General features: G+C 36.5%; 1 non-coding gene across 1 annotated transcript; it reads right to left on the minus strand.

Moving 5' to 3' along the window:
- Positions 1-1,517: 1,517 nt before the first annotated feature.
- Positions 1,518-1,653, minus strand: LOC118731058. Its single transcript, XR_004991757.1, has one exon. It is a non-coding gene; the product is annotated as a small nucleolar RNA SNORA7 (small nucleolar RNA).
- Positions 1,654-16,013: the final 14,360 nt, after the last annotated feature.

Genomic DNA, 16,013 nt, shown 5'->3' on the forward strand with positions numbered 1-16,013 from the left:
TTTAAACTTTTATCTTTATTTTCAAGTACTCTTACATACAAGTTTCCATTATATTCTTGAGACAACTTATTTTGTGGGAGATAAGGTTAGTTTTATTGCCAGTATTGCCTTCAGATTGGTTAAATTACTCATTTAGGTTTACACACTAATTTGAGGACATTGATAAAAATACATTTTAATTTTGTGACATCCAATCAAATGTGTAGGTTATCCGTGGTCACTAAGTATGTGACAAAGTAAGTGGGGTGGGGTAAATCACATAAACCATTATCAATAAGGCTAGATGAGGATGCAACATTTTTCTCTTTCTAGATACAGACTATGTGATGGCAAAAAAAAATGTCTACTTGCTAACATAACACATATTGATACCAGGAATAAATTATGTCTGTTTAAAAATTTTTATGTCTGGCACTAGCAGGTTTTGCTCAGTGGATAAAGCATCAGCCTGTGAACTGAAGGGTCCCTGGTTCAATTCCAGTCAAGGGCACATGCCCTGGTTGTAGACTTGATCCCCAGAAGGGGGCGTGCAGGAGGCAGATTGGTGACTCATCATTGATGTTTCCATCTCTCTCCCTCTCCCTTCTCTCTGAAATCAATAAAAATATATTTAAAAGAATAAGAACTCTTAAATGTAAGTACTATACATTGTCTTAAATGTAAATACACCCATACTCACACTCATGCAGATTGGGAGTGTATAGACATGCCAGTTCAACTCACACGAACATGTGTGGGATGTGGGAGGAAACCCAGGTACGGGGAAAAAGATCACATGGGGAGATCATGCAAACTTTACACAGTGTCCTTCCAGGAATTGATCTCCCCCCTTTTCACAGTTATAGTGAAACAAAGTTCAAGAGTTATTCAAGAACCTACAGTATATACATTGAGTGAGAGTGATGTTCAAAATTCTAAATGTAGGTAAGCTCTTAACCAAAATTAGAATTTTTCATAATGTGGTTTCAATGTCTGACATAATTGCAATTTCAAATCTTATCATGTTGCTTGGAATTAATAGATTTCTTAGCATACAAACATTAATGTTAATACAGATTAAATATACAGTATCCAGCTTAATACTAGAGGCCCAGTGCACAGGATTTGTACACTAGTGGGGGGGCTGGCCTGTGGGGATCAGCCACTGTGGGAGCACCTCTCATCCTGGTCAACCAAGTGGCTGTGGACCTGCCCTCTGAGTGGCTGCTCCTGCTGTGGGAGTGCACTGACCATGAGGGGCAGCTCCTGCATTGAGCATCTGTCCTTTGGTGGTCAGTGTGCATCATAGCAACTGGTTAACTGGTCGTTCTGGTCATTCTGCCATTCAGTCGCTGAGCTTTTATTATATAGGATAATTTAAATACCTAGTGAATGCTTCATGAAGTTAGCTTAATATGCTATTGATAGTAATGAGTATACAAGTTATCAAATGTTAACTATAGGCTTAAGCACTTAGAATAAGGTGACTACTTTCTTTTTCTTTTCTTTTTTAATTTATTTATTTATTTATTTATTTTCACTGTCGCAGAGTGCCTTCCAATCACCAGCTACCGAGCAAGCAGGGAATGGAATGGGTGCCTCTGCCAGGCCTGTTTTTCCTCCCGTCTCCGAAGCTGGCAGAATATGAGCCACTCGCCAGACGAGAATAAGGTGACTACTTTCTAAAGGTTGGCTTTGCATCTTTAGCATCTATTCTTTTTATTCTCATGTTATGAAGTAATTAGGTATATATGTGTTTGTGAGTGTGCACGTGTGTGTGCCTGTGCATGTGCGTGTATGTGTGTGTGTGTGTGTATGTGTGTGTATGTGTGTGGTCTTCAGGTAATGCTGGACAGAATGACAGTGTTCCAGTAGCCAAGACATTTCTAGGTCAAGGGAACTGGAACTCCAGGACCTGGTTGCCCTTGGGAACACTACTGTGGATTATAGGAATTGACCCAACAGGTTTTGGGCTAGAGTCCAACTCAGTGGGAGGTCACATTTTTCAGAAGTCAGTTTTTAGCTGTGTATGTTCATCTATTTATTTTGCAACACCACTGGGGCTTTTCAGAAACCAAATTCTGACTACATTCTAAATATCTTCTGGGAAGGCTATTTAGATGTTCTCTTTCATGTACAGCTTCAAATTGGGTTTGAAACCCAAGGCAAGGGTATTGTGCGTGTCCTAACTCTTAAAGTTAATGACTTCTAATTAGCCCAGCAAGAAGCTAAAGACTTGTAATCACTTACCAATCGTTGCTGAGTATTTTCTTTGTAAAATTAGCCTAGATGAAACAGGAAGGCTCTGGCTGGTGGGGAAAAGTCAGAGGAGGCTCAGTGTTTAAGAAGTTCCTCCAAAGGTGAGTTCTGGAAGATATTCAGGGTGATGAGAACCATATTGGTGATCTTTTACTAATGATCACAGGCCTATGAATGGCAACTGTAAATACAGCTGCGTGTTTTGGAGACTATGTAACTGAAACACTGAGAAAAACATTACTTAATGTCATTTCATTGGCCTTATTGTTTATTGCATCATTTCAGCTACAAAAAAAAAAAAAGAAAGAAAAGAAAAGGAATATGCATGCAAAATTATACACCAGATAACTGATTTTATGAGACACTTTACTTACAAACGTGCATTTACTGTGATTGATTAAAGTTGTTGCATATGAAGAGAGAGAGAGAACATATATGAATATGAACCATAAACATTTACTGGGAATCTGCCCTTGGGTCAGGCTTTGGCTATGCATTGGGCATGAAAGCTGAATAATTCTGTTCTTTTCTCTAGGAGTTCATAGTCTATAGCTGAGTTTACATTGCTCCAGATGAACAAATAATCACCTGGATTGAGGAACTGTAGGATCAAGAAATATTCTACAAGGATATCAAATTTTAATACGCATGTATTCAAATTCTCAGGTCCTTCACACAGAGTGTGTGTGTGTGGGGGTGTGGTGTGGTGTGTGTGTGTGTGTGTGTGTGTGTGTGTGTGTCTGTATGTGTGTAATTTCTTAAAAATTCCCAGTTACCAGCCACATTGAAGTTCAGGAGGCTGACAAAAGAATCTCAATGTAAGGAAGAGTTGAAAGAACAATGGTGTTGATTAGCCATATTTGAGTTATAAGAAATGTTTCAGAGAATATTCAAAAACAGTCACAATGAGTTTGTTATGAAATAGGATAACTAGTTTAAGATTATTGATATTCAAAAGCACCATGCATTAAAAAGGTGGCTTGTGATAAGATGAAATTGATTGTAGTAGAATGATAAGCAATTGGGGGAAATTATCATGATTAGTTAATATTTGTCAAGGTAAGAAAACACACAGAAAATCCTGACATTTTTGGACAATTTTCACAGCCATGATGTAAAAAGCTGTAATGATAAGGGGAATTTAAAAATAAAATAAAAAGTTCAATGTTTCAAACTGTCCTTTCTGTCCCCTTTGAAAATGGTTATAGAGCAATTCAGACCTGTAATTTTTTTCCAACAGAGAAATGAGGAGGTCAGAGTTATCAGCAACCCTGGGAACTCATTAAGCCAAGGCCCTCTCTGCCTTTAAACATTGTCAATACCTAATTTCTCCTCTGTTCAGCAGCAGAATCACCCACCAACCCTTTCATTTTTACCGGGCACCCCTCTTTTCAACTGCCTGCCAAAAATCCTACTTATCTACTACGGCAAGTAAAATAATCAAATTAGGAGAGTAAAAGAAGAATAAGGCCATTGTCTGGGCAGGTACTTCTATAGTGGCTTGTCATTTTCCCTAGAAGGGAGCTCTCAACTGGCAGCCCAAAGTCTTAGGTTCTATTCTGGGACAAGCTCTATGATTCAGTGTGACCTCAGCCAAGCACAAAGGTCTCACTAGTCTTCACTCTTCAGAGTGCTTGAGCTTGAGTGTGTACACTGAGTGGCCAGATTATTATGATCTCTGAATGCATAATAATCTGGCCACTTAGTATATATTGTATATATGAGTCCTAGTGAGTTAATTTGTGCATGGGTAGGGGGAGAGCCTGGCAAGGGGGAGAGGACATGGGCGGTTGGCCGGCCTGCCTGCTGGTCAAACACCTGATGAAGGAGATAATTTTCATCTTAGCCTTTTATTATATAGGATATACACTGAGTGGCTAGATTATTATGCGTTCAGAGATCATAATAATCTAGCCACTCAGTGTATGTGCAAGCTTTGGGGTATGCTAATAGATACCTTATACTCTAGCCTTGACCTTTTGGGTGAGTATCACTTTCATTTTGTTTGCTTCATTTGGTGGTACTAGTTGATTTCAGTAATTTTGGTATAAATATGGATATAAGTATATATATACGTGTGTATGTGTGTGTGTGTGTGTGTCCATATGTAATATACTATATATATTTTTTTCTGTATATTAGGTAGCCTTATAATAAGCATCTTGTGTTTTTTGTTTTATTTTGTTTTTTTGTACTTTTACTGAGTACAAAGGACAATTTGAGAACCCTTGGAACAATAGTCAGAAATATCTTATTTTAAAGTAGTCATGAATCTGTGGTCCCTAATGATGGAAATGAAATGACAATTCAGCATGATAATACTGACATATCAGAAAATAAAATAGACTCATTGATTTTCCTTATAAAATAAAAACTGAAACATGACTGTTGCTATAGTTTAAGACCAGAGGCCGACACTTCTGCTTTCTCTTCTCATTCCCAAAGCCCCTCTCCCCACCCCACCACCTCACCTCCAGCCACCACTCCACTGCTCTCTGTATGAGGACTCTTAGCACCACTAATTCCAAGAGGGGATCTGTTTTGAAAACACAGAAGAAAGTTCAACCCTCATTGTACCTGTAAAGCACAGAATGCTATCCTGGCAAATAAAATACAGAGAAGACTCATCTATTGATTCTTCCTCCAACTAGACAATCTTCTGAGTAAAATTAGTAAGAACAGACGCTATTATACCCTATTAGCATAGCTAAAATGCTTATGTCAAGAATCCTCACTCAGTAATCACAAGCATATTATGTTTGGAAAGGAGATTTTACGATCTTGGCATGGTTTCTTGTTTCTCATTATTGAGGCCTCAAATGTCATCAACCGGCCATTCTTAACTTTTCCATCTCATGAAGCATCCTACATCTCCTTTTCCATGTTACCTTGTTCAGTATTTATAGCACTTGTATATTTATTTATTACTAGTTGCCTAATTGGTTAACTGGCTCTCCATTAATCTATAAACTCCATGAGAGCTGAGTGTGCCCCCTTGATTTACCTCAGTATTTCCGGTGCTTACATTGATGCTTTGCATACACTAGGCTCTGTGAATATCTGATCAGTGAATGGATGAGTAAATTAAGTGCTTATTTTTTCCATTGTAAAAAAACAACAGTATTGCATAGATGTAAAAAGGTGACCAATTGCAAACCAAGCTTAAAACCAATTTTACATGAAAGAATTCAGTGCTTGCCAGACAATACTTACTCGACACTTGAATTTTCAGAGCTTTGCATGTTAGTCTTCTTGAAATTTTATGTATAATAGCCATTTTATACAAGAGTGGAGAATATGCAAAAATGAATGCACAAATAACAATGGCCAAAGGAAAGTATCACAGTGAATTTAAATCACCAAATCCAGGATGCTCTATGTAACAAGTGGCTCAAAACTGAATTCCTAAGTAATTGAATTAGCATCAAATTCCCTTTTTAAAAAATTGCAAATTGAGACACACTAACTCTGTCTACATTATAAACTCTGAAACATAGCCACTATAAACTAATCAAAGAAGATTGCAGGAATAAAAATTCATAATCCAGTTCCTCAGGGGTCACCTATGGACAACCAATTAAGCAGTATAATACAAAAATATATAAATTGATTATTTTCATAAATATTTTAATTGTGTTAAATGCTATTTCACAATTTGATTTTGAATTCTCATTAAAAGGAAAATGTTAAAAGATAAGTGGTATTTCCTTAGCCATTAAATTGTGAATTGTATGACTGTTACAGTACTTTTCTAATCTTTTTGCTGTACAAAATGTGATAAGTTATTATGATTCACAAACATAATATAATTACCGAAATGACTGTTTAAAGGGATTTTGATCAAATCAGGTTTCAAAAATACTTGTCTAAAACACTTCCTCTATTTTCCAAGTATCAACTCTGCTCAAAGGCAGAACTCAAGGTAGTAGCTACAAACCAGAAAACTTCAGTTGCCAACTCACAGTAGGCATTCTCACTATATTTAAAATAGAACAAAACCATATATATTAATAAAAACATAGCATATAAACCTTCTAGGTCTTTCCCATTCAGACCTCCAAAAAGTTGATTCTGAAAATCTGATATACCCGTGCTGGAATTTCATATGATTACACTGGAATTTCAAGAGCATATCTTATGTAGCTGATGGTTTGGGGAGATAGAGAACCTGTAAAGTTAAATGTCCATTTGTTAAAATCAATTACACAGGTCATGAATGCATTAGAATAAGTCATTGTGAAATGACAAGGAGACTTCTTGGTGTATATCCAGTATAAGCTAACTGGAGCTTTGTAATGACTTTTCAGTAATCAAAATGTAAAAGCATTCCGAAATACTTTTAAAATCCAAAATTGTAAGTCAAAACAATTCTGGAGCCTTCTTTTCACTTCATCAAGGAAATTTTTAGTTATTTACTAAAAATATGCTCACAAAGAAACACTAATGCCTGGGAGGTGATCAAGAAATGATGGCAACTGATTGACTGAAGTCTGGTTCCTGAACAGAAGAGTTTTGAGTTACACATGCCTCTTTGATGATAAAAATGGAGTGTGGGCCGAGACCGGTTTGGCTCAATGGATAGAGCGTCGGCTTGGGAACTGAAAGTTCCCGGGTTCGATTCCGGTCAAGGGCATGTACCTTGGTTGCGGGCATATCCCCAGTAGGGGGTGTGCAAGAGGCAGCTGATCGATGACTCTCTCTCATCAATGTTTCTAACTCTCTCTCTCTCTCCCTTCCTCTCTGTACAAAATCAATAAAATATATATTTTTTAAAAATGGAGTGTGGGATTGTGCATCTTATAAAGTCACTCCTCTGGACGTGGGTGCAATTCATAACATCAATGTAAATTCTGAAAATGTTATGTAAAACAAACAAGACCAGTTTAATGTATATGGAACAAGAAAACATTATTCAAAAGTTTTTAATTAGGAAAAATCCCATTAATTTTATAGCTTTATTTTTAAATGATTTTGAGCTTAAACTATTTACATTTTTTAACTTTTCCTGCCTCACTTTCTCACAATCCTTGAGAAACATACATTCGCAGTTCCCTTAATGGAATCACTGATAAGGGCATAGTCATTTGAATATGATTAATTTTTTAATAAATCAAGTCCAAAGATAATATTATAATAACACATTCTCATGGCACCTTGGTCATAATCCTGAGAAAACATTTCAAAATGTATTTAATTTTAGATATTAAGTACTTGTAATAAAATGTGTGGAAGTCAGGCTAAAGAGTACATTAAAATCCACACTATCACAAATGTCAGAAAAATTATTTAAAGGAAAACAAAACAAAAAATCTTGTATTAGTGTTTATTCATCAAATTATATCCAAACTCAGACTTCCTTCTCCCCTTTATTTTTTATATTTTTAGGGAATTCTGATGATATTAAGATGAGCGAAAACCAGCTCATACTAAAGCTCAGTCTTCAGTCTATTGGGAGAGAGGTAAGTAAATAATAAGAGTCAAACTGAAATGTATAGAAATTGTAAACTTCATACATTGCTAGTGGGAATATAAAATGGTGCAGCCAGATTGGAAAACTTTTGGCAGTTCCTTATAAAGTTAAACACAGGATTATTACTACCCAGCAATTCCAATCCTAGCTATTTAACCAAGAGAAATAAACACACACACACACAAAACCCTGTACATGGATATTCACAGCAGCTTTATTTATAATAATCAGAATGCGAAACAACCCACATGTTCATCCACTGATAAGTGGATAAAGAAAATGTGTTATATCCATACAATGGAATTTTATTGAGCCAGATAAAAAGGAGTGAAGTATTGATATACACTAGATTGAACATGGATAAACCCCAAATAATATTCTGAATGAAAGAGGCCAGTCACAAGAGACCACATATACTTATCTACTTATATAAAATGTCCAGAATAGGTAAACTACACATAAAAAGCAGATCAATGGAATATAATAAAGAATGCTAGGAATAGGAAATAAAACAAGCAAACAAAAAGGCAGATAGAAAACAAGACTGAGGAAGAACCCAAAGGGCCACATCAAGGAATGATAATACTTTCTTGTAGATGACAGGCAATTATTAAAGTTTACTAATAAGAAAACTAGCATAAATATTTTTTGTTTTAAATAAATAAAATACAACTCTGATAAGATTTCTATCTCATCAAAATTGTCGATGGAATCTAGGAATTAATGGGACGGTTAACTGATTCTGACCACCCAGCAATCAAGTCAGTGGGAAATTCTCTTTCTGGGAAAGGTTACTTTTAACTTTGTAGAAGAGGGCACTGACATAGTCTTACAGGCATACCTCCCAGGCCGCAGGTATCATCAGGGACATCCTTAAACAAAGAAAAGTCCATCATAATATGCCAGGATACTGTCCAAAGTGGTCCTGTGTCATCCTTTATTTTTTCTCTAATATGGACTAACCAATGAGAGCCCCTTTCTGCTTGATGGCAAAACCAAAGTGATAAGACAACCCAGCAGCTTCTCATATTTTGTGCCAGTGTTACAGAGATTGTGCGTCTATAAAAATTAAGCAGATAACTAAACGCTGGCAGCAGTAAGAAACCAAGGGCATCCATGGTTCTAACAATCTCTAAGGCCACACTCCGACCCTTCCTGTAATTTGGTAACATGAGCCATTAATTTGTTCTTTTGGCCTAAGCTGGTCAGAGATGAGTTTCTGTCACTTGCAGCAAAATATTTCTAAGAGTACCAGAGTTAGCTAGTTTTACCAGACAGTGGTAGGTCCTCACTGGCTCCTTTGTGTCACTAGACTTTGTCAGTCATCTGACACCTATGACTTTCTGGTTTACCTGAAACCTGGATTCCCAATTCAGAAGCAACAACCATGTGCTCGGGCTATGGAAGGGACACTTGAACGTGAAGAAATAAGTTGCTGGCCACTAGGTGTGGTTATGCCCTAAATGGATACATGCACTTTTAGAAAGCTATGTGCAACTAATCACATAGGTCAGAGATACCAAGTACCTAGCCTGTGTGTACCATCTCCCTGGATACTTCTGGTAGCTACAGCTAACTGACCACAGAACTACTTCACTAACTGTGGCTCTGCCCTAGAATTCTTCATGAATAGGTCTCCAGGAAGCTGCTGACCACTCAGTAGAGTTTGCATGCAAAATAAAATCTATTGATACTTGCCAGCCCTGGATAAGATCAGTGATAATGATCTTAAATAACAAAACCATTATGACCCCTTATCTCTTTTTAGATAAAGTTGGACTCAACTACCAGTTTAAGACTAAAGGCCTGCGTTCAGAAAATGCATTGCTCATGTGTGCCACAGTGTCAGTTTCAACAAGGAGTCACCTTTCCCAGTGCATGTGCATTTTAATCCTTCCCTACAAACATTGGATGAAAAGCTTTCCTTTTGGTGATAAGGAATCCCAGGCATCTGAGAGCAAATGGAAAAGTTATTTCAGGAAGACTTTTCCCATCATCCCCAAAATCCCACCATGTGTTTGGGACTAATCCAACTTTTTCAGAAGACACACCACCCATATTCCACTCACCAAGCCCACTCTAGACAAGGGAATTAGAGAGAAAGTCTGACCTGATTTGTTCAAGTATAATACATACAGACTAAGACTGCACACAGTTCATTTTATAGATCAGAAGTCTGTCAAATATTATTTCAATACCCCTCAATATTTTATGGAACTAGAGTTAAAAATTGACATAAAGATTTTTCTTCCTGATAGATTCTCCCATTTCTCTTAGCTGAGATAGTGATGGGGGCGAATCAACCAGCTGTTTCTAAAATCTGAGCTCCTGAATCCTTGCAACAACTGTCAGGAGCCTGGCCTCTTAGAAACACACACATGCACACACACATGCAAATGAATAAGCACACAAACGTGCACATAAACATAAATTAAGGAGATAATAACAAACTAAGGAAACACATTAACTTAACACACAACACACGTTTATGTCTGGGGCAGAAAATCAGAAAATCTGCATGAAGGGAAACCTTTGTATTCTCTTTCCCTCCTCAAAGTATTCCCATAGTTCATGGTCTTTTTTCATGATGTTGTCAGGAAAAATGAAGGGTCTGAGATTTTATCCTAATTAAAAGCTAATAAGTTAGCCTGCTACAGGTTCATAGATTCTGTCAAAGGTCATGAGACTCATAGGTTAGAGACAAAGGACTTAAGTAGCCAGAATATTAGCACTTTCTTGCTTCAGTTTCATAAGCCTATTTCTCAAAGGGCAGCTCATAGAGGGTATATCACATTGTACCTCCTCTAACCTGTTGTATTAGAGGAGAGGAACCCTGAGCTTATGGAACTCAAGTATTTTATAATGGGCAGTAATTCTGCCTACCCATTTATCATAAAGGAATTTATATTATCTATTTTCTATTGTTATTTTTATTGTTATTATTATAATATCTAGCTAACCTGCCTTCTGCTGTATAGAGAGACACTATATCTTTCAAGGCTGTTTGCTATAAAAATTATTGAAAATATAGAACAGAACAATGTAAGTCAGAGCCACTGCTCATAAGAACAAAAGAGACATATGGAGAAATATCTCCTAACAGAGAAGTGCAACACATTCTTATTTGTTAGTCTATATGGTTTTTTTCCTAGTAAAAACAATATAAATCCAATTTTATTAATAGAGATCAATAGATTTCATGATAAATATTCTCACTGAGAATTTGTTGAGTGTAATATTCGTTGATTACTGATATTTAAATGGGGGAGAAATACTGCCAATTTATAAATTCAGAAAACATCAAATTTCAGAAAGGAAATAGTTGCCATTTTTCTCTCTATCTTATTCCAAGAGTGATATAAACATTGAAAATACCAGGGGAGAATTGTATAAGAGGAACAGCTTCCTCTATTCTAAATGAATCATCTGGAGCTTTTCAAGATGGCAGTAGAGTAGGTGGATCTTGCCCACAGCTCCTCCCAGAACCAAACTGGAAGTAAAACTAAACTGGTGCCCATTGACCCTGCATACCAGCGGATGAGTAGCTGCAGAGGAGACTTTTTAAAGGAAGGGCAGAAACCATCCTGAGGCTGGTAGGAAGGGTAGGGTTGCAGGAGGGGGTTGGGCCAGCCACGAACTGTAGACTGCTCGAAGCTTCGAATAGGTTGCCAAGAGCTAAAAGCAGACAGCTTCTGACAGTGGCTAGCACCACATTGGACATTGGTTTGCCTTTGTCGCAAATGTGTAAAAATATGAAAATTAATTGTGTGTGACCCAGAAAAGCAGCTTTATTTTAGCGAAGATATGTAACTGACTAAAATAAACATTATATATTTGTGCCCCCAAATAACAACGCACTTCAGATTTTACCATCCAAATCTGTAATCAAGTAGTAGTTTAAAGGTACCAGTATTGCTGAATAGAAGTAAAACTTAACATACACTACCTTGCAATATATTGAACCACGTGATTAGAGTGATTCCAATATTTTGACTGTAAACTTGTCAGGTGTGTAAATGCCATTCCCCATGCACGTGACTCACAGAGAACCTTTGCTCACTGTTCTGGCTCAAACGATGACCCCATTTCCTAGCTTATTTCTGACTAGGATGGACCCTCACCTCTCACTTGGGGCATAAATGGAGCTCTGCCTCCTCTAATAGCTTCAAGATGGTATCTTTTCTAGGTTAGTGCCTTTTGTGGGGAAGCCCAATCAAGAGAGGCATTTTCAGGAGCCACCACAGAATTAATATAAGTCATTCGCATTACAGATCAAACCAACACTTGGTGGACTTCAGACTAGAGTGAACCTCTTGGGCCTCCTATGCTTCATACTATTGTCCACAAAAGTCTCTGTGGTTCCCATGTTCTAAATACTCCACACCCTAGCAGTTCCTTTTGGTTCCTGTGCTTCGTATTTGTCTTCTCTTTCTAAAAATAAGTGTAAGGGATCATATACCATGTTATTATAGTTCAATTGAAGGCCTTTGTAGAGGTCAGCTTGTGCTCCTTTAGTGTCTGGTTTTATAAGTAGATGCTCAACTATTTCTTCTCTCATGCTCTTCATTTGTATATTGTCTGACCTTTAGCTCAAGCTCATGTCTTACTTGTCATTAGGCTGGCCTGCACCTTGTCCTAACAAATTCTTTTTTCTTCCCTCACTGCACATAAATCTTTACCCTATCCACATTAGCCCATTCCAGGTTATTCTTCCTGATAAGCATGCTGCTGCCAGTTTCCAACACAGAAGAAAACCAGCCTGCCTTCCAGCCTTAGTGAGAATGGGTTCAATAATATCATTCACATTTTAAAAACAGTATTCCAACATGCACTATAATTACCACTTTTTTTTTTTTTTCCACTTCCTGGGGATCTGAGCAGCAGAGTGTATATGACTGAATGAACCCAGTAAATATGGTACTGGTTTGCGTTTTTCTTCAGTGCAAAACCATAATTAGTTTGTTTCCTTATACAGTGTAAAATGAACAAGATGAATTAGAGTAGTTGCTACAAGTAATTATGTAATTAAGATGTGTGTGCACGGCTAAGTGCATTCATAATCTTCAGGAAATTCTTTTCAACTAGGACGAGTGCATAGCAAGCAATGTTTTAACTTTTAAAATCTCACGAATGTTTATTTTTCCCCTCGACTTGCCAGTTTAGACTTTATTGACATATTGGCCTACAAGTTTTCCTGTTTATATTTAAAATTTCATTGGCATAGAAATGCTCTAGAAAGGTTTATGATCAAGTCTGAAAATCTGAATTAACTAAAGAGCACTTGTTAAATATTGCCTCATTGCACTTAGTGAAACTAATAGTCAACAGCTTGGATTTTATGTACTTCTCGCTTCTAAGAGCTTGCTATGAATTAAATCTGTATGGCTTGACAATAACATTATCTGAACATTAAAGATTAATTACATTGCTCTGTCTATTCTGCAGAAAGCTAAGTCGATATGAAATGCAAAAGTGCACAACACACTTATTTGCTTCATAATACACCTGCTTACTGGATTAAAACCATAGCATCGTGATTTTTGAAATTAGCCATCGGTCTATCCTAATTCATCTTACGCTACTATTGTAAAAATAATCAATCAGAAATGAATAGAAAATTTGTTTACTCAACATTTATAACCACTATTCAATAATTCATATCTAATGAACCAGAAAATAATCTAACTTGTGTTATTATTTTTGTACATGTTTTATATCACCTCTGGACTCTATATTGTTGTCATCAGTCAAAGTAACTCAATGCAGAACTTTGTAAATGATTATACACATATTCACTGAAGGAAGGAGTGGAGGGAAAGTGGAAGAAAGGAAGTGAGGAAGGAGAGATGGAGGGAGGAAAGAGAGGCTTTTGGACTTTTTATTAATTACTTTACACTTTTCAAAAGTTAAAAATAAGCTTAATTGTAACTAGACTAGGCTATCATGAAAAGGTTTCAATGAACTATAACGCTTTTGATTTTTGCAGTGAAATTAGTAAAATTATTTCAAGCCTCACTGATAAAATGTATTTTTAGAAATTGAGAGTATAAAGGTAAATACTTTAAAATAAGTTAATAAATATGTTCTCTGGTTTTAACTTCCTAATACTTTGCAAAGGTATTTGATGTTTTCTAAATTAATTATATTTATATTTTATAAACAAAATAAGTAGACCATGATTTCTCCAAATATGAAAGCCTCCCATCATTATTTTCAAATTATTTATTCAGTTTTGTTTTAAAGGGAACAATATGAAGACCAAAACATTTACTAATGATGATTAAGTTCTTTAATATTTATTAATTTTCACAAGAAGATATTTTTGTTTTTGACTCCTAAGATTTCAAGTGCTCAAGTTAAGGAACATTTATTTCTTTTCTTAACTTTGAGGCTCTCTATGTTTTGACTATACTCTTAACTCTGGCTTTGGAAATGGTTTCTTATGGTCACCCTCAAAGTGAGTGTCTTTCTGATAGCTTCAACTCGAGTTTCCTTCATGCTGACTATGTCTAAATCTTGATTTCTAACAGCAATGTCTCCTCAAAGCTCAAAACATTCCCAACTACCTAATCAACATTGCAATTCAAAAATAGTGTTATTTCCACCTAAAATTGAACTCAAACTCCACTATTCTTTTATCTCTCTCATCTTCCCATTTGGATAAGTGGCACCTATACCCCTGCTAGCACATGCTTGAAATAACTTTTGACCTTCCTCAGCCCCTCTGTGTGGTGACAACCACTTTCTTCCCTAAATTCTTCTAACATTAGAACTTCCTTAGGAAAGAGTTTATATCACATACTGGAAGACTTGTGATGCTTTAAGGAATGGAAATACTCACCCGCACATTGCTTTCTGTTTTAAGGATATTAGATGCAGACTCAGCAAGAAGAAACATACTATTTAAAAACAAAGCTCAAGAATTGCAATATATGCTATGACCTTATGTATTAAGTGATCTTGATTGTTCCAGTAAATACAATTGTGAGAAATCGTATCACGTTCAAGAGTCAGGAACAAGATGCCACAAAATCCTTTTGTATCTCCATCTGGATTTGCAAGTGTTCTTGACAGGAGGTACATCAGATATTGGTGATAACAGCCACAATGCTACACCTTTTTTCAGCTCTCTTTCAACCCTTGCTCATCAGCTGTTGATTGTTGATCAATCTATTGCAGTTGTTCAAATAATTATACCTTAATATGAACTATTCTAAATAGTTTGGATTCTCTACACTTTTGTAGTATTTCATGGAGAGCCTAGATTTCTAGGATTCTGGGTAGGGCCAAATTTCGTGGTGTCCTCCGTAACTAGTACAGAGGATAAATCTGGTACAAGGAGTGCTCATCACAAAGCAAATTTATCTGAATTTTTATTTTTATTATGTTTTGTGGGAGCCTATTTTATCTTCCTCCTGGAGTAAGAAAAAAATAAAAGAAAGAAAAAAAGAAAGCAGTCCTCTTATGAGCATCCTTATATAATACAGAGTCCAATGGTGACTTTTAAGACATAAAATACACACTTATTTTTTAAATATTTAATTCCGTGAAATAATGAACACTTTGATTTTTTTCAATTTTTGAATACTTTGATCTTCATTCAAAGATAATTCTCCTCCGTGATACAGCTAAGAAGACAGTGAAGGTCAGGTTCTCCCTTTCTCTCTTCCTTTCTCCATTGCTACTACTTCAGTCCTCCCAGGGTTGTTGGGCAGGAGGAATCAAACAGAAAGAAAGATCAAGAAATCCCTTATTGATCTGGTCCAGTGGTGAGCAGTTTTTATTCTATGAGTCTGGACATTGTTTGAAGAAAACAATCTCCCCTTTGCATTTTACTTTGTTTTCCAGTCTTCTTCCCCTTTTACTATCCCTCCCTCCATTCATCAGTAGGGATCTCTGATTTGTGGCTCTTCTTTATTCTGGTCATCTACTCCCACTGTTACTTTTCAGAATTCAGAGGTCCAGCTCCACAGTTCTCTTCGTGAGTAGCTACAAAGAGCTGTGGGGAGGAGGGAACAGTGCAGGAGGAAAGGAATCACAACATCCACAGTCAGATTGCATTTCCCACCTTGTCCTAATTATCAGCCAGCTCAGCCATTTGGGTAGGGAGAGATGGACTGTAGAAAAACATCCCGAGATGACACTTTGAAGAAGCAAGACGTATAAAGGAAGGTTAGATTGATCCTCTTAAAGAGTTACTTCCACTCAGCATATAAAAAGGAAAATAATGTGGTTTAAGATTCCCAAACTAAACTTCACTGATTTTCCTAAAAATGCTGAGGGTCTGTGAGTCTATTAAAATAAA

Source organism: Pipistrellus kuhlii, unplaced genomic scaffold, assembly GCF_014108245.1.
Source record: "Pipistrellus kuhlii isolate mPipKuh1 unplaced genomic scaffold, mPipKuh1.p scaffold_m20_p_3, whole genome shotgun sequence".
NCBI classification, from domain to species: domain Eukaryota; kingdom Metazoa; phylum Chordata; class Mammalia; order Chiroptera; family Vespertilionidae; genus Pipistrellus; species Pipistrellus kuhlii.